This window comes from Pan troglodytes, chromosome X, assembly GCF_028858775.2.
Source record: "Pan troglodytes isolate AG18354 chromosome X, NHGRI_mPanTro3-v2.0_pri, whole genome shotgun sequence".
NCBI lineage: Eukaryota > Metazoa > Chordata > Mammalia > Primates > Hominidae > Pan > Pan troglodytes.
The window spans coordinates 52642852-52662085 of NC_072421.2; the positions used below are offsets into that span (position 1 = coordinate 52642852).

At 43.0% G+C, this 19234-nt stretch overlaps 2 pseudogenes; one reads left to right on the forward strand and one right to left on the reverse strand.

Moving 5' to 3' along the window:
- Positions 1-5575: 5575 nt before the first annotated feature.
- Positions 5576-10870, reverse strand: LOC100610058 (protein SSX7-like; annotated as a pseudogene).
- A 166-nt stretch (positions 10871-11036) lies between these two features.
- On the forward strand, positions 11037-12867 carry LOC100610152 (ornithine aminotransferase, mitochondrial-like; annotated as a pseudogene).
- Positions 12868-19234: the final 6367 nt, after the last annotated feature.

The following is a 19234-nucleotide window of genomic DNA, read 5'->3' on the forward strand; positions in this document are numbered from 1 at the left end:
GGTCCTTCACGTCCCTCGTAAGTTGGATTCCTAGGTATTTTATTCCGTTTGAAGCTATTGTGAATGGGAGTTCACTCATGATTTGGCTCTCTGTTTGTCTGTTATTGGTGTATAAGAATGCTTGTGATTTTTGCACATTGATTTTGTATCCTGAGACTTTGCTGAAGTTGCTTATCAGCTTAAGGAGATTTTGGGCTGAGAGGATAGGGTTTTCTAGATATACAATCATGTCATCTGCAAACAGGGACAATTTGACTTCCTCTTTTCCTAATTGAATACACTTTATTTCCTTCTCCTGCCTAATTGCCCTGGCCAGAACTTCCAACACTATATTGAATAGGAGTGGTGAGAGAGGGCATCCCTGTCTTGTGCCAGTTTTCAAAGGGAATGCTTCCAGTTTTTGCCAATTCAGTATGATATTGGCTGTGGGTTTGTCATAGATAGCTCTTATTATTTTGAGATACGTCCCATCAATGGTACTGGTACCAAAACAGAGATATACATCAATGGAACAGAACAGAGCCCTCAGAAATAACGCCGCATATCTACAACTATCTGATCTTTGACAAACCTGACAAGAACAAGAAATGGGGAAAGGATTCCCTATTTAATAAATGGTGCTGGGAAAACTGGCTAGCCATATGTAGAAAGCTGAAACTGGATCCCTTCCTTACACCTTATACAAAAATTAATTCAAGATGGATTAAAGACTTACGTGTTAGACCTAAAAACACAAAAACCCAGAAGAAAACCTAGGCAATACCATTCAGGACATAGGCATGGGCAAGGACTTCATGTCTAAAACACCAAAAGCAATGGCAACAAAAGCCAAAACTGACAAATGGGATCTAATTAAACTCAAGAGCTTCTGCACAGCCAAAGAAACTACCATCAGAGTGAACAGGCAACCTACAAAATGGGAGAAAATTTTCGCAACCTACTCATCTGACAAAGGGCTAATATCCAGAATCTACAATGAACTCAAACAAATTTACAAGAAAAAAACAAACAACCCCATCAAAAAATGGGTGAAGGACATGAACAGACACTTCTCAAAAGAAGACATTTATGCAGCCAAAAAACACATGAAAAAATGCTCACCATCACTGGCCATCAGAGAAATGCAAATCAAAACCACAATAAGATACCATCTCACACCAGTTAGAATGGCGATCATTAAAAAGTCAGGAAACAACAGGTGCTGGAGAGGATGTGGAGAAATAGGAACACTTTTACACTGTTGGTGGGACTGGAAACTAGTTCAACCCTTGTGGAAGTCAGTGTGGCGATTCCTCAGGGATCTAGAACTTGAAATACCATTTGACCCAGCCATCCCATTACTGGGTATATACCCAAAGGATTATAAATCATGCTGCTATAAAGACACATGCACAAGTATGTTTATTGCAGCACTATTCACAATAGCAAAGACTTGGAACCAACCCAAATGTCCAACAATGATAGACTGGATTAAGAAAATGTGGCACATATACACCATGGAATACTATGCAGCCATAAAAAATGATGAGTTCATGTCCTTTGTAGGGACATGGATGAAATTGGAAATCATCATTCTCGGTAAACTATCACAAGAACAAAAAACCAAACACCGCATATTCTCACTCATAGGTGGGAATTGAACATTGAGAACACACGGACACAGGAAGGGGAACATCACACTCTGGGGACTGTTGTGGGTTGGGGAGAAGAGGGAAGGATAGCTTTAGGAGATATACCTAATGCTAAATGATGAGTTAATGGGTGCATCACACCAGCATGGCACGTGTATACATATGTAACTAACCTGCACATTGTGCACATGTACTCTAAAACTTAAAGTATAATAATAATAAAATAAAATAAAAGAGATCTGAAAATCCAGTGCTTGAATATCTGCCAAGTTTTTGACATTAAAGGAGTGTCTTTATACTGAAAATATTTCAGAGCCACTGGACTAAATCATCCATGGTTCATCACACATTTAACAGCTTAATTCACATACCACAGTATTCACCCATTTTAAGTGTACAATGATTTTTAGTTGTTGTACATTTGAGTGAATATAGTTCAGATTCCCAACCAATCAATTTAATTATTTGGGTAAAAGTAAAACATATGTAATGGAATAAGATGAGACTGTGATGGGGTTTAGTCCAATGTGATGAACCATGAGATGGAAAATTCTGAATTGATGCCACCGATAAATGAACCAACCATGACTAAACATAATTCAGAAGCGAATCTCCAATAACTCCTCAACAATGAGTGGACTCATAACCCTCTGCTGCAGAATGCCCTCATGCAATAGAAGTCTCTCTAGAGTTTGGAAATCTTTACCAACAGAGAAAAATTCTGATGTATTCTCTTTCAGTTGAACGTCCTCAGATGACTTTCAGCAGGCTCCAGACTTCGTGATCTGCACACCTCGGCCTCCCAAAGTGCTGGCTTTACAGGCATGAGTCACCATGCCCGGGTGATTTCCCATGCTCTTTCTACTCCCTGTCCTGTATATCTAAGGGATCCTCCCTACCCAGGATGCTGTGGGCTCCCAAACCCCAGGTCAGCCCTGATATGCAGGCCACACCTTCCTCTAGCCTAGAAATTGATAACCCAGGCGAGGAAGTCACTTTGACATGAGCAGATGGTTCACTTCGAGGAACCGTGGAAGGCGTGTGCAGGTCCTGAGGTAGGGCAGAATCGGAGTGTGCCGGGTCTGCAGGTCAGGAGGAGTTGAGATTGAGTTATCAGGCAGTGGGAACTCATGCCACTTACTTTCCTTATCTCCTCTTGCCTCAGCCTCGGGGATATGACACATGCCCATGATGAGAAACAGAACATGGTCACCATTCACAAATGTGGGCATGGCTGCGGACCCCTCGTCATCAGGTGCATAGCAAGTGAAAGCAAGTGTTCACAACAGTGAAAAGTTGAGCGTCATTTTTCTTAGTGTGCCAAGAGTTCGATGTTAGCGTCTCCATTGTATTTTCTTACAGTGTGCTGTTCTGTTAGATATTATCCTTTTCATTGATGAGCAAGACATACTTAATGCATATTTCGGTTTGTGTATCCATGCACCTACCTTAGAAAACAGGTATTGTCAGGTATTCTCTGCATAGAACAGTACTACCCTCCTCTCTCCCCAGATGTGACTACTGAGGGCAGTTCTGAGTGTTTAATTTCAGACTTTTTCCTCTGCATTTACATACCACACCACACACACACACACACACACACACACACACACACCAAGTACCACTATGAGCATCTCACATCTCCTTTTCTCCATTGCCATGTGTCCTGGTCAAGCCCAGCTCACTCTGTTTCCTGTTCAGCATGTACTCCCCTCATCAGATTCCCCTGTATCAGTCACTGACGTTTAAGAAACCTTTGCAACATTGCATCCAGTTTTTCACATTCGCTGGCTTACAGAGGCTGACAGCTTAGACCCACACCAATACAGGCCAAATGCCAATGAAAGTTTTAGCTTCTGGCTCCTTCCGCTGTCAGGTTTAGATTCCCAACCTCTTCACTTAAGGGAACATTCACCTATACCTCCTTTCATTCAGCATGTATTTAAGGGCACACAGGCATACCTTGTTTTATTGCACCTCATTTTTATAGTGCCTCACAGATACCGCAATTTTGTTTTTGAAATTCTCACCAATTTTACACTTTTCCATTATTATTATTTCTGGTATGGTGATCTGTCATCAGTGAGCTTTGATATTATGATTGCAATTGTTTTGTTGTTCTTTAGTGTTTTAAATCTTGGTTTTTTATTTTTGTGGGTACACGGTAGGTGTATATTCTTATGGGGTACATGAGATGCTTTGATACAGGCATGCAATGCGTAATACTCACATCATGGAAAACAGGGTATCCATACCCTCAACCATCTATCCTTGTGTTACAAACAATCCACTTACACTCTTTATTTTTTTTAATGTACAATTAAGTTATTATTGACTATAATCACCCAGTTGTGTGTCATGGTTTTGGGGGTAACAGGAACTGCGCCCATAGGAGATGACGAACTTAATCGACCAATGTTGTGTGTGTTCTGACTGCTCCACAGATGAGCTCTTCCCTGCCTCTCTTCCTTTTCTTGGGCCTTCCTAATTCCTGACACACAGCAACACTGAAATTAGGATGACTAAGAACCCTACAATGGCCGCTAAGTGTTCAAATGAAAGGAACAGTCACATGTCTCTCACATTAAATCAGAAGCTAGAAATGGCTAAGCTTAGTGAGGAAGCATGCTGAAAGCCAAGGTAGGCTGAAAGCTAGGCCTCTTGCACCAAACAGCCAAGCTGTGAATGCAAAGGAATAGTTCTTGAAGGAAATAATAGTATATAATGCAAAGGGAAAGTTCTTGAAGGAAATAATAATACTAATACTCCAGTGAACACACGAATAAGAAAGCAAAACTGCCTTACTGCTGAAATAGAGAAAGTTTAGGTGGTCAGGATAGAAGATGAAACCAGCCACAACATTCCCTTAAGCCAAAGTCTAATTCAGAGCAACACCCAAACTCTCTTCAAGTCCATGAAAGCTGAGAGAGGTGAAGAAGCTGCAGAAGAAACGTGTGAAGCTAGCAGAGGTTGGTTCATAAGGTTTAAGGAAAGAAGCCGTCTCCATAAAATAAAAGTGCAAGGTGAAGCAGCAAACCCTGATGGAGAAGCTGCAAGTTATCCAGATCTAGCTAAGATCACTGTTGAAGGTGGCTACAGTAAGCAACAGATTTTCAGTATGGATAAACTAGCCTTCTAATGGAAGGAGATGCCATCTAAGACTTTCATAGCTAGAGAGGATTGACTCCAACTTTGAAAGAAGTTCTACTGTGGGTAAAATGCTATCCAATAGCACCACATACTACAGAGATATGCTTCATGAAAGGGAGAGCTAATCGATGTGGCAAATTTCACTGTGTTCTTTTAAGAACTGCCACGGCCACTCCAGCCTTCAGCAACCATCACCTTGATCCACCAGCAGCCATCAACACCGGGACAAGACCCTCCACCAGGAAAAAGAGTGTGACTCACTGAAGGCTCAGAAGATTGTTAGCATTTTTAACAATGAATTATTTTAAAATTAAGCTATGTACATTTTTAGACATAATGCTATTGCACACTTAGTAGACTACAGGATAGTGTAAACGTGTTTTTATGCACTACGAATTCAAAAAAGAAAAATGTGTGTGACTCTCTTTATTGCAGTGGTCTGGAACCGAACCTGCAATATCTCTGAAGTACACCCGTATTGGGTATCAGGCATTGAGCTGAGTAAGAAATGATCCCAGGTAATCACCGACAGAATTGCTTGAGCACCTTCCATATCATCAGACCTTCTAGATTTAATTTAATACCTCCAAACGATTTATGAACTATGATTCTTTATTTCCATCTTATGGACTAGGAATCTGGAGCTGAGAAAATTTGGAAGACTTGCCCCAAATCATGTGGTTTTTTATATGGATGACAACTCCAGTCTGTGTTTCTGGAAGTCACGTTAGACATGGCTTCATCTGGAGCTGGGCAAGCTCCTCTGCCCAGCCTGGACCCAGGCTTGTCTGGGATCAATGCCACACACCCAGTCCACACACCTGAAAATAGCCAGAAAAGCCAGAGGGGTTGTTCCCGAATTCTTTCTTCTTACCAGATCTCTTGTGAATCTTCTCAGAAGTATTTGCTTTTCTTGGGGGGCACGGCTGTTTCCCATCGTTTTGTGGGCCAGATGCTTCTGGCACTCCCTTCGAATCATTTCCTTCCTCTGCTGTCTTCTTGGGCATGATCTTTATAATGTGAAGGTCACAGATAAACAGTATCAGTGACATTTCTATAGTGCTTCAGAGCTTACAAAGTGTCTTCACATGCATTACCTTAATCAATGTTCTCAATAACGCTGGGAGAGTTACACTTGCCTAAATTAGGAGAAACCTGGGAGGTCAGAAGGGAATGGAAGGGCCCAAATGAATGGGGTTTCCAGGGCTAGAATGCTTATCTTCACACTCTTTTAAGACTGACATTCTTGCAAACAGCAAAAATCTCCATGTAGTTGAGAGTTTGGTATACAGGAGATTTGGAGAAAAATAGCATTCTAAGAATTCACAAGGTCTACAAGGGGAAGAGGTTCTGTAAAATACAAGGGATCCCATATAAGCTTGTAGACAGCTGCTGGGAGAGTAAATGTAAAGACATAGAGAGGGGACAAAACACTGCTGGGAAAGATGGTGTGGGGAGATTAATACAGGGAAGGGAGAGGGAAAGAAATGGTTTGCTGAAATTAATCCAGGCAGCAAATAAAGCAGTATCACATATGGCATACCACCCTACCGAGGCATCAACATTGAATGTGGAATTAAGTGAGGTGGTTCCCATAACAATTCTGGTTGCTTTGGGATGTGTCACTGACAAAGCTATTTTTTTTTTTTTTTGACGCAGTCTTGCTCTGTCGCCAGGCTGGAGTGCACTGGTGCAATCTCAGCTCACTGAAACATGCAACTCCCGCGTTCAAGCGATTCTCCTGCCTCAGCCTCCCTAGTGTCTGGGACTACAGGCAGGTGCTATCACGCCCCACTAAGTTTTGTATTTTTAGTAGAGAGAGGTTTCACCATGTTGGACAGGTTGGTTTTGATCTCTTGACCTCGTGAACTGCCCGCCTCGGCCTCCGAAATTGCTGGGATTACAGTCGTGAGCCACTGCACCTGGTCATTAAGCTACTTTTTATTCAGCTCCCTCACTTATGAAATAGTGAACAATACATGTAAAATAGGCTAAGGGAAAGTCCTCTCTGAGCTTGTAAACACGGTTTAAATGTAGTAATAATAACAATTAATACCTTTCTGAATCCTTCTTTGAATTCGGTCTCCATACTGGCAACCCAACTCCTAGATCCCTTTACCCTCTAAACAAGAGTTGAATCTGCAGTTGTGGGGTCACTCATTCAGGGGCCTCCGAGGTATCCCCTGGGCTGGGACTGGGGATTCCCGGATGTCCCAGGTGCAGGCAAAGCCCTCAAGGAGCTCACAGTAGGGAGGGGCCAACAGTCAAAGCGATTCTTAAGCCATGCGAGTGGCCCCAGTAACAGAGCTGAGGCCAGCTGGTCCTTCCTGTTGTGAGAGTGGGTGTCTCAATGGAAGCACCAGCAGGCCCTATGGGGTAAAGCCCTAGTGAGCAACATCTGAACTTCATAACAAATGCAAACGTGAATGAGCTTTAAATGGCTTGGAGCTCTGGATTAGACTACCACTGCCACTGCGCCTCAGGAAAATTCTTTAACATCTCTGTACCCCGATAGCCTCATTTTATTATTATGCTGCTGATAGCTATGATCTAAAACATGAACTGTGATTCTTTACTTCCATTTCATGGACCAGGAATCTGGAGCTCAGAGAACTTAGAAGATTTGCGCCAACTCACATGACTTTTATATGGATGAAAACTCAACTGTGTGACTCGTTATTATTTGGAGATAATAACAGACATAACGTCACAGAGGTCTTCTTAGGGATTAAATAAATTCATCCATGTGAACTGCTTAAAATAGTATCTGGCATCACTATGAAGACAAAAGAAGTAATAAGGATCACAACTGTTAGTATTATCAAACCGTTGGTGCTACACCAGGTTTTGTGATAGATATGGGGAGAAGGAGGCAATGAGGGCATTTTTGATATTCTCCCACTCTTACCAGTGTTCACATCCATGAAGGGACAAAGGTTCTCTGGTCCATTAGATTTGAGAGATACTCACCTTCGGGAAGATTCTCTGGAGCCTGCTGAAAGTCATCTGAGGACATTCAACTGAAAGAGAATACATCAGAATTTTTCTTTGTTGGTAAAGATTTCCAAACTCTAGAGAGACTTCTGTCGCATCAGGGTATTCTGCAGCAGAGGGTTATGAGTCCACTCATTGTTGAGGAGTTATTGGAGATTCGCTTCTGAATTATGTTTAGTCATGGTTTCCATCTCATAGTTTATCAAATGGGGACTAAACCCCATCACAGTCTCATCTTATTCCATTACATATCTTTTACTTTTTCCCAAATAATTAAATTGATTGGTTAGGAATCTGAACTGTATCCACTCAAGATGGGCAACAGCTGAAAATCATTGGGTGATTTTCAAATGGGTGAATACTGTGGTATGGATGAATACTGTGGTAAATGGGTGAATACTGTGGTATGTCAATTAAGCTGTTAAATGTGTGATGAACCATGGATGATTTAGTCCAGTGGCTCTGAAATATTTTCGGTATGAAGACACTCCTTTAATGTCAAAAACTTGGCAGATACTCAAGCACTGGATTTTCAGATCTCTTATAGTGATTGTGGGAGATGGTAGAATCTGGCCTGTTTAGTTGGGGAGTAATAGGTCTATTGGAGACAGTTTGGACAGTTTGACCTTGTCTTGTAATTGTGTTGTCAGAGCAGAAGAGCCAGTAAACACATATGTCCCCTTTGTATTCCTGAAATGTACAAAGATCTCTACCGAAGAACCTGTCTTTTTTTCACTCCATGTTATCTCTGCTCACTGACAAGTGGGAAAGCTCTCTCTGTGTTGGATGAGGGATCACTCTTTCAGACTCACTCCCGATCTCATCACAGAGAATCAGGGTTCTTTGGGAATGAGAAGACTATTTGGTTTTGATAAAATACAGAGAAACAGCGATGCTTATTACATAATGTGTTCATCACCCTCACTCCTAAGATACTTATCCAATACCTACATGCTGTTAATGAAACAAACTCTGGAAGTTTTTGGCGGATCCATAGTTTTAACACTTTCTTTCTTTTTTTGTCACTTTTCACATTTCTTAACTGTCTTTTGATTCATTAACGGTGCTTAGGAAGAGCAACATGTCCTTTAAAAAGAAATATTTCAAACACACAGAAAAGTATGGGGAATAATATTGAGTCCAGTCAGATCTCAACATTACCCCACAGCTGTGTTAGGTCTCATTTTTTCATTCAGAATATTAGAAATACTGCAAACAGGCTGAGCGTGGTAGCTCATACTTGTAATCCCAGCACTTTGGGAGGCTGAAGCGGGTGGATCACCTGAGGTCAGGAAGTTTGAGACCAGCCTGGCCTACATGGTGAAACCCCGTCTCTACCAAAAATAAAAAAATGAGCTGGGGGTGGGGACAGACACCCATAACCCCAGCTACTCCGGAGGCTGAGGCAGGAGAATCACTTGAACCCGGGAGTTGAAAGTTGGAGTGAGCTGAGATTGCCTTATTGCACTCCACCCTGGCCGAGAAGAGTGAAACTCCATCTCAAAAATAAAAACAAACAAAGCACACTATCGACAAGTCACAGTTGAAGCTGTGTGTGCAGCACTCAGCAATCCCTGCTCTCCCTCCCTCCTCCACTTACAGCCAGTCACCTTAATTTGATGGCTTTTTATTCAAATTCATGTTTGCATATATTTACCATTTACTAATTATCCATAAAAATATATATTCTTGTTTTGCATGTTTTAAAATTTTATATGAATGGCCTCTGTAGTTAACTTTCTGCCTGCAATTTTTTTTCACTCAGCCCTGATGTGTATGAGGGAACAAATGCCTGAGGATCTTTCCCAAGTAGCTGAGCTGAAAAGCAACTGGGCTTGAGGAGACCCTTTCCAGCCCCTTCCCATCTACTCACCCTGATTCCCGCAGTTATGGTCATTATCAAAATCATTCCCCTGGAAATCTGCGGCCCGTTTATTATGCATGAAAGGTGAGAGGGTAACCTTGAAACCTAGAAAGAAGCAAAATGTTTATTCCCTAAGAGAGAAGCTTAGGCCTGGCACTGTGGCTCACGTCTATAGTACCAGCGCTTTGGGAGACTGAGGCGGGAGGATTGTTTGAGGCCAGGAACTCGAGGCTGCAGTAAGCTATGATTGCACTACTGCACTCTAGGCTAGGTGACATGGTGAGAGTCTGACTCAAAAGAGAGAAAAGCCAAGAGAAGGAAGGTAGTGTCGGTGAGGGGTTGCCAGGATGCCACAGAGACAGTTGGACTCATCAGAACAGAGGCCTAATGAAGAGAAACGTGCAGGATCCAGGTATGAGCTCCACTGTGGCCAGTCCCTGCCCTCAGCCCTGACAGGATACAGAAGAGCAGAACACCCAGAAGCTGCCTTGCGATTTTTCCCTGCACAAAAGGAAAATGTGGGGTACTTTCTGCAGCCTAAGAAGTAGCCAAAGCAGGGAAAGGGACGCTCACGTGTCCCCAGACTTGTCTGTACCTAGAATTTTCTGTTACCTAGTTTAGTCATGGCCTCATACTTTCTCTTCATATACACATAGATGATTTTCTCCGAGGCTTTCATCTTTCCCACTCTTTCTTAGAGAAGTATTTGGCAATATCATTGAAGGCCTAGAAGAAAAAAAAAAGGAATTCTGGCAGTACTCAGCTAGGCATGTCTGCCATTCAGCTGGAGCCGCTTCCTGTGTGCTAGATCTGGGAACTGGGGATGATAATTCTTCCTGGTTGATGCCATGGCTAACTGACAGAACATGGGGCACCTACCCTAGCTTCTCCCCTGCCACACAGTAGGGCTTTAATGCTGCTGGCTGGCTCTCTTCCCACCTTCCAGAATGGAGTGGGAGTCACCAAATGAAGTGCAAGGTCAGAGACTTGTCTCTAGGGATGCTAGGTGATGACAGAGCGAGGGTGGGAAGTTCCCAAGGATCCAGATCTCCCCCGAGACCCTGCTCCTTGTCTCCAGTGTCTCTGTTCTCCCCTCCTCAGAAACCGGGTCACCCCACACTGTCCCCTGGGCCACTACTATGCCCCCTCCAGGTCACCTCAGCTTTTGTATCTTCTCTGGTATTTGAGCATCATCCCTAGCTCTCTTTGCACAGTCGTTGTCTCCGTTCATGGCACCGGGAGTAGTCTCACCTGCAAGAGAAACAGAATGAGACTTTCCAGCCACAGGACCTTTGGTCTTGTGGAGGGAGAAATCAGTGAAGGCCGGCCACACTCAGTCACCTGGAATCAGGTGCTGCATTTCTCCATCTGGGGCTTATCTGTTCCTGAGTAAGGCCATGGGGAGAAGTCAGATGAAAACAGGAAACCAGGGATCTCTGGGAGAAGTATTGATTGGGGATAACAGGTTTCCTATGGGCAAAGCAGCCTTGAGTCTTTAGGAGGGGGTTGGCTACTCTTGTTAGTAGTTTCCCTGGAGCTAGGCTTACCCCGAAAGATGTACAGACCCTTTTTGGAGAGGCAGGGACATGACTATGTAATTGTATTGAGTGAGGGAGTTCTGACACCCTCACTCAATAAAAAAAGGAAGGGAAGTGAGTCCCAGAGATAACATGGTCTCTGGTGATGGATCTGATCAGGCAGAGGGTTGGGAGGTTCTGTTCTGTTGAAGAGAAATGAGCATGGCTATTGTGAAGGGATTTAGAGGCTATTACTGGGTGATTTGTAAATTATTAGAAGGAAGTGAGCTAGAATTTCTGAGACTGCAAGAGCCCACCAACACTTAGAGAGAATATGGGGTATTTCAAGATGTAGCAATCAGCCAGGAGCGGTGGTTCACGCCAGTAATCCCAGCACATTGGCCAATCCTCCCGCCTCGATCTTGGGACTACAGTACAGGCATGCACCACCCAGCCCCCACTAATATTTTTATTTTTGTTTTTTTTAGTGGAGAGGGTTTTGCTATGTTGACCAAGTTGGTCTCGCTCTCTTGGGCTCAAGCGATACTCCCGCCTCAGCTTTGGGACTACAGGCATGCACCACCCTGCCTTTTGCTATGTTTCCAGGCTGGTCTTGACCTCCTGGGCTCACTCAATGACTTGAACCCGGGAAGCAGAGGTTGCATTGAGCCGACATCACACCACTGCACTCCAGCTTGGGCAACAGTGTAAGATTGTCAAATAAATAGATAAATAAATACATAAGAAAGAAAGAAAGACCAGCTGAATCTCCATAAGAATAGTAGTAAGGTTTGTGGTATTTTTACTTACCCTCGTCCCATCTCATGCTCCCAGCTTGGTTCTGTTCATTGCTGATGAAATACAGATAGGATTGGCCAGAACTGGTAGAGGGCTGGCTGTTGATCATGAAAATGTCAGACCTGATATAGTCCTCCTTGGAAAGGCCCTTTCTAGGGGCTGATACTCTGTGTCAGTGGTGCTGTGAGACAATGACATAATGCTGACCATTAAGCCAGGGGAACATGGGTCCACATATGGTGGCAATCCACTAGGCTGCTGAGTGACCATCGCAGCCCTTGAGGTTTTAGAAGAAGAAAACCTTGCTGAAAATGCAGGAAAAAAATGGGTATTCTCTTGAGAAATGAACCCATGAAGCTACCTTCTGATGTTGTGACTGCTGTAAGAGGAAAATGATTGTTTTATTTATTCATTTAGTTATTTTATTGAGTCAGAGATTCACTCCGGTTGCCCAGGCTGGAGTGCAATGCCACGATTTTCGCTCACTGCAACCTCTGCCTCCTGGGTTAAAGGGATTCTCCTGCCTCAGCCTCCTGAGTAGCTGGGATTACAGGGATGTGCCCCTATGCCCGGCTAATTTTTGTATTTTTAGTAGAGATGGGGTTTCGCCTTGTTGGCCAAGCTGGTATTGATCTCCTGACCTCAGGTGATGCACCTGCCTCGGCCTTCCAAAATGTTGGGGTTACAGGCGTGAGCCACTCTGCCTAGGAGGAAAAGAATTATTAAATGCTATTGTTATTCAAGACAACAAAGACTGTGATGCTTGGAAGGTGTATCTACAACTTCGAGACTATGGATTTCTGGCCCAGCCAATCCATGGTGACATCATCAGTTTTTGCCTCTGCTAGTGGTCAAGGAGGATGAGATTCGAGAGTCCAGCGAAATCAATAACAAGACCATCTTGTCGTTCTGAGTGTAGCAGCCATTTTCAGTGGTCCCTGGGAGCCGACTAGAGAGAGGTGGTCCTGTAAAAGCTCTGCTCTTAATGTGGGCACATTCCACTCCCATGTGTCTTCAAAACCTTTTTCTGGAATATATGTTTTTTTTTCAGTTGATACATAATAGAATAGTGTTTATGAAGCTGCCTTTTGCTTTGTAACATAAGTAAGAGAATGTAATGGCATCTATATTCAGTGAAAGTGTTTTGATGTGCAGAACATGGCAAGGTGCAGTGGTTCATGCGTGTAATTCCAGGATTTTGGGAGGCGAGGTGGGCAGATCACTTGAGGTCAGGAGTTTGAGACCAGCCTGGCCAACACAGAGAAACCCTGTCTCTACTAAAAATACAAAAATTAGCTAGGTGAGGTGGTGGGTGCCTGTAGTCCTAGCTACATGGGAGACTGAGACAGGAGAATCCCTTGAACCCAAGAGGCAGATGTTGCAGTGAGCCAAGATCATGCCACTGCACTCAAGCCTAGATCACAGAGTGAGAATCCCTTTGGAAAAAAAAGGTACATAACACTTCCATCACCACAATGCTATTCCTTGTGCTAGTCATTTTTAGTAATACTCACTCTCCTCCCACCCACCATTCCTAACCCCTGGCAACCACTAATCTGTTTCCCACTTCTACAATTTTGTCTTTTCTAGAATGCTGTACAAATGAAATCTTATAGTATATCACGTTTTAAGGGCTTATTCCACTCAGCATAATTCCCTGGAGATTCATCCAAGCTATTAATATCTGTGTATCAATAGCTCATTGTTGCTGTTGTTGTTGTTGAGACAGAGTCTCACTCTGTCACTCAGGCTGCAGTGCAGTGGAATGATCTCAGCTCACTGCAACGTCCGCCTCCCTGGTTCAAGTGATTTTCCTACCTCAGCCTCCTGAGTAGCTGTGACTACAGGTGCATGCCACCACACCCTGGTAATTTTGGTATTAGTCATAGAGACGGGGTTTCAACATATTGGCAAGGCTGGTCTTGAACTCTTGACATCATGATCTGCCTGCCTCAACCTCCCAAAGTGCTGGGATAACAAGGTAAGCCACTGTGCCTGGCCAATAGTTCATTTTTATTACTGAGTAGTATTCCATAGGATGGATGTTCCACAGTTTGACCATTCACTTATTGTAGGACATATTGATTATTTCCAGCTACTGGCTATTACAAATAAAGCTGCTATGAACAATTATGTACAAGTTTCTGGATAGGCATACATTTTAACTTCTCTGAAGTGTAATTGTTGAAATGTATGGTCATTGCATGTTTAGTTTTGTCAGAAACTACCAAACTGCTTTCCAGAGTGGCTGTAAGATTTTACCTTCCCAACAGCATTTAATGAGGTGTCCAGTTTCTCTGCATCCTCGTCACCATTTGGTGTTGTCACTATGTGCTTTATTTCATCTATTGTAATAAGTGTGTAGTGATACCTCACCATGGTCTTAACTTGCATCTAGTGAAGGAAATGAGGGTTGAACATCTTTTCATGTGCCTATTTGCTTATTTCCTCTTCAGTGAAGTATATGTTCACATCTTTTCATGATTTTCTAATTGGATTATTTGTTTGTATTTTTTACCATTGAGGTTTATTATTATTATTATTATTATTATTATTGAGACAGAGTCTCGCTCTGTTACCCAGACTGCAGTGCAGTGGCACGATCTTGGTTCACTCCAATTCCCGCCTCCCAGGTTCTAGCGATTCTCATGTCTCAGCCTCCCGAGTAGCTGGGATTACGGGCACGCATCATCATGCCTGTCTAATTTTTGTATTTTTAGTAGAGATGGGCTTTTGCCATGTTGCCCAGACTGGTCTTGAACTCCAGGCCTCAAGGGATCTGCCCTCCATCCACCTCGACCTCTCAAAGTGCTGGGAATACAAGCGTGAGCCACCACACTCAGCATACCATTGAGTTTTGAGAGTACTATACATATCCATTATATATTCTGGATGTGAGTCCTTTCTTGGATATGTGGTTTGCAAACATTTTCTCCTAGTCAAGACCCAGTTTTTTCATCCTTTTAACAGGGTCTCTTGCAGAGCACAAGTTTTAAATTGGATGAAATCTAATTTATTTGTTTTCCTTATGGATTATGCTTTTTGAACCATTCACTATGCCCTAGATCTCAGACGTTTGTCCCATGCTTTCTTGTAAAAGATTTTTTTTAGTTTTATATTTTAGATTTAAATCTATGATCCACTTGAGTTATTTTTTGTATAAAAATATGAAGATTAGGTCTTTTTTTTTTTTTTTTAGCCTATGGCTCTGCAACTGCTCCAGCACCATTTGTTAAGCAGATGACCCTTCCTTCTTTTTGTCCCTGTAAAAAATCATTGTGGGGCTATTTCTAGGTTCTCTATTTTGTTCCAGTGATCTATGTGTCTATTCTTCTCCCAGTACTACACAGACTTGATTCCTGTAGCTATATAAGAAGTATTGAAATATGGTAGAGCCATTCCTCCCACCTTATTCTTCCTTTCCAAAAATTGTCTTAGCTACATATATATATATTGAGATGCAGTCTGACTTGTGTTGCCCAAGCTGGAGCACACTGGGGTGATCTCGGCTCACTGCAACCTCCACCTCCAGGGTTCAAGTGATTCTCCTGTCTCAGCTTCCTGAGTAGCTGGGATTACAGGCATGCGCCACCACACACGGCTAATTTTTTTATTTTTAGTAGAGAGGGGGTTTCGCCATGTTGACCAGGCTGGTCTTGAACTCCTGACCTCAAGTGATCCGCCTGTCTTGGCCTCCCAAAGTGCTGGGATTACAGGCCTGAGCCACTGCGCCCAGTGTTGTCTAAGCTATTGGAAACTTGTTACAGCAGCAATCAAAAATGAAAACACATGGAAACATTTATTAGTGAAACAAAATAGAAAGTCAAGAAACAGACTGATCTATATGCAAACTTCAGCATGCATTTCCAAACAGTGGGCAACAGATGATGGGTTGTATAATAAATGATTGCTTGACAAGTGTCTATCCATTTCAAAAACTAAAGATGAAATCCTTACTTTGAAGCACATAAAATAATAAATTCTAAAAATTCAGTGACTTAAATGTGAAAACGTGAAATCATAAAGAACTAGATGAAAATTTAGGAAAATATTACAGTGTAAGACATCCTGAGTTGGCATAGGAACTTCCTGACATTACTCCAAGGCTATAAACAATGAATCTGACATAAAGATGCAAAAATTAAAGTATCATCTAATTCAAAAGACACCATAAACAACTGTTTAAAAAGGCAAATGTTGGGGAAATTGGTGAAGCATCCCCAATAAACTAACAGTAACTATCTCTAATATACAACAAAGCTTTTGCATATCGATAAGAGAAACTGGAACAACTCAATGAAAAAATGTGTTCAGGCATGGCACTACTTCACTGTATAGCACAAAAGGATTATGAAATAGAAAGTATAAAAGAAAAATAATAAAGGAAATGGAGAATAGATCCCAGAAGTTTCAAAGTTCATCCAATAGAAGTTCCAGAGATAGGCCAGGCACGGTGGCTCACGCCTGTAATCCCAGCATTTTGGGAGGCCGAGGTGGGCGGATGAACTGAGGTCACAAGTTTGAGACCAGCCTGGCCAACATGGTGAAACCCTCTGTACTGAAAATACAAAAATTAGCTGGGCATGGTGGCACATGCCTGTAATCCTAGCTGCTAGCAGTGCTGAGGCAGGAGGATCACTTGGACCTGGGAGGCAGAGGTTGCAGTGAGCCAAGATTGTGCCACTGCACTCCAACCTGGGCAACAGAGCAAGACTCCGTCTTAAAAAAAAAAAAAAATTCCAGAGGTAGAGAATAGAAAGACTGGGCTGGGCGCCATGGCTCATGCCTGTAATCCCAGCATTTTGGGAGGCCGAGGCAGGCAAATCACCTGAGGTCAGGAGTTTGAGACCAGCCTGATTAACAGGGTGAAACCCCGTCTCTACTAGGGTTTGGTGGTGGGCCCCTGAAATCCCAGCTATTTGGGAGTTCAGAACAGTCCCCAGTAACAAAACCCTTGATGGTTTGGCCCCACTGGGGAGTGAGATGTCTTCGAGTGGGAAAAGGTCAGAGGCCACAGATGGAGGATCAGCCCAGTTGGAGCTTTCTAAGTTACATTCTTTTTTTCTCCTTGTTTTCTAGATGGCTTATTACCTGTTCTGTAAACATACAGAGCAGACACTTGGCAGGGCTGGCCCAGTGGCAGCCGAAAGTGGCGTGATAACATTAAGGAATAGGGGGCTTGGAAAGCTCCTAGAGAAAGTGCAGACTCATCAAAGCTGGCCAGTAACTGAGCATTCCTTTCCTACCTCTTCCTCTGCCCTCTGAGCTAGGCAATTACAACCAATATCACCCATCCATAGACTCCCTCCACACTGTAAGGCAGAAATCCTATAAGCGTCTCTGGGGGCTCATAGGCTAGGGACTGGAAAGAAGAATTGGCTCAGCTCAGCTCTAGAGGCTCTATATCCTACGACCTATCAATCCAGAAACCCTGAAACTCATATAGAGTGTCTGGGCTGACACATCTTCCCAGGAACAAAGAGTTATACAGAAAAACTATCGGATAGGCTCATGCCTGTAATCCCAGTATTTTGGAAGACCAAGGTGGGACGATCACCTGAGGTCAGGAGTTTGAGACCAGCCTGGCCAAGATGGCGAAACCCCATCTCTACTAAAAATACAAAATTAGCTGTGTGTGGTGGTGCACGCCTGTAATCCCAGTTACTCAGGAGGTTGGGGCAGGAGAATCACTTGAACCTGGGAAGCAGAGGTTGCAGTGAGGCAAGACCACACCATTGCACTTCAGCCTGGGCAACAATAGTGAAACTGTCTTAACAACAACAACAAAAAAAGGCCGGGCATGGTGGCTCACGCGTGTAATTCTAGCACCTTGGGAGGCTGAGGCGGGCGACTCACCTGAGGTCAGGAGTTCAAGACCAGCCTGGCCAACATAGTGAAACCCTGTCTCTACTAAAAAGACAAAAATTAGCCGGGCGTGGTGGTGGGCACCTGTAATCCCAGCTACTCGGGAGGCTGAGGCACAAGAATCACTTGAATCTGGGAAGTGGAGGTTGCAGTAAGCAACCTTGCTTACTACAGTGGCTGGATCCCACCACTGCACTCCAACCTGGGCGACAGAGGAAGACTCCATCTCAGAAAACAAAAACAAAAACCTAATAAATGCAGTTAGGAAACTATCTTAAAACACAAAATCCCCGTTTTTTTAGACTGATTGTTTAAAAGATAAAGAAAAACAGATCAACATGTTAAGAAAACCTATTTCAAAACGAGAGGAGTAGACGTGCCCTGCTGCAGCGCACCCTTGACACTAATGGTCGATTTTTAGATAAACTGATAAACAATTTATTTTCAATCACAACCAATCTGATCATATATAAGACTCCATTCCCAAGGCTCATCCTTCATAAACCCTTAGAAACTTGCCTAGAGATTCCATCATTTTTTATCCCCAGTCTTAGTCCCATAATTTTTCATTTTTATATTGGACTCCAATTCAACTTCTAGTAAAATGTTAGAGGAAAAGGATAAACTGAGGAAAGGACTGTTAAGCAAAAAAAGGTCCAGGGAAATTCTCAGCCTATCAAGAATGCAAAAGACACTAAAATTAGGAGAGGCACTGTCAGGAAGGTATGCTCTAGAGAGAAAGTCAAGAATGTGGCCATGTTTGCTAGTGCTGAAGAGATCAGGCACATGACTCAAGGAGCTCTTCCACTATGCTCAGCCATAGCTGGTAATAGAAATGATATTATCTTGGAAGCTACACAAAGGACCTGCTGGCCTAAAGGTGTGAATCACTATGACATACATTCTGAGAGGAGGGCTATGGGAGAGGGGAGAGCTTCAAGCTACAGAGGATTATTCTGAGTCCTTGAAACCAAATGGAATTTGTCCTGCTAGATTTCAAAATGGTTGGAAGCGGTGACTCCTTTCTTCCAGTTTCTCCCATTTGAAATGGAAGTATCTGTAACTATTATCCTACACCTGTCTCGCCACTTTATTTTTGGAACAGATAACTTGTTTTCTAGTGTCACAAATTCACAGCAGGAGAATTTTGCCCCAGGATGTTTCATAACCAGAGTCTCACCCATATCTGTTTTAGATGAGGAGATTTGGTAATTTTGAGCTGATCTTATATGGATAAGATGTTGGACTTCAGCTAATGTTGCATGGTTTGAGACATTTGAGGATTTGGGGATGGGGTGCATGTATTTTGCATGTGGGAGAGATGTGAATCCTTGGGGGCCAGAGGGCAGGTTGTAGTAGACTGAACAACGCCCCTCCAAAAGATAGTGACATAGTAACCCCTGGAACCTGTGAGT